This window comes from Tupaia chinensis, unplaced genomic scaffold (genome assembly GCF_000334495.1).
Source record: "Tupaia chinensis unplaced genomic scaffold, TupChi_1.0 Scaffold145057_1, whole genome shotgun sequence".
NCBI lineage: Eukaryota > Metazoa > Chordata > Mammalia > Scandentia > Tupaiidae > Tupaia > Tupaia belangeri.
The window spans coordinates 1,205,657-1,206,610 of record NW_006204918.1 but is presented as its reverse complement, the minus strand read 5'-3'; positions in this window follow the sequence as shown (position 1 = coordinate 1,206,610).

The window sequence follows — 954 nt, the reverse complement described above, 5'->3', positions numbered from 1 at the left end:
ATGCCGAGAACACGACCACCTGCAGTTTTCTTTCTGGACGCTGACGCCAGCTCTCTCCAAGCCGCTTTGTGACCTTAGCACCCAGTGTTGCACCTGCTTATTTTTATCTTTTTTTCTTTTGCTACAGAAAAATCACCCCCCAGGGGGGATGGTCACGCCGCAATCCCTTCTCCTTCATTCTCCTTTCGGGATCTTGGGCACAGATGCACATGCGCCCGGTGTGAGTTTTAAGCCACCAGGTCTGGGACACGAACCGCGGTTGACTACGTGGGAGTCCAGCGACATAGCCATTACGCTAACTGCTGGTCTCGCACCTGCTTATTTTTATACCCAGCTGTTCTCCGGGGTGTTAATTCCCTGAGGACTGGAACCTCTCACTAGTTTGATGTTTCCTTCTCTCTCTCTCTCTTTTTTTTATGTTGTATTTAATTTATTTATTTCATAAGTGATAGAGAAAGAGAAAGAGAGAGCCAAGCATCTTTGAAGGTCTTCTTATTGCAGTCCTTCCCCCAGGATCCAGGGCGGCCAGGTCATGAGCATGTGCAGCAGACCCGAGGACCTGCCTGTTCACATTGACCTAGGATGTGAACCCAGGCCTCCCATGGGACTCCAGGGTTGTGCAGGGGCACCGTGCTGTTTGCACAACCACAAGTGGGCCTGATTTTTATTATTGCTATTTTTTGAGTGGTATTTTTTTTTCTTTATTTCTTCTCTAACTGTGAGAGAAAAAGACATAACACCCCTAACAGACTCTTGGTGCCAAGGTCTAGCTCTGGCATTTAGCCAGCCCGGTGGGTATGTGCATGTCCAGGGTGGGCTCCAACTTGAACCAGAGTCTTCCCAGGGGACTGGCCTCACAGAATATCATGTTTTACACTGTGCCACTATCTGTCCCCACTCAAAATTTCTTTATTTTTCAATTCTAGCACTGAGACCAGCTGGCAGCATGGTGGT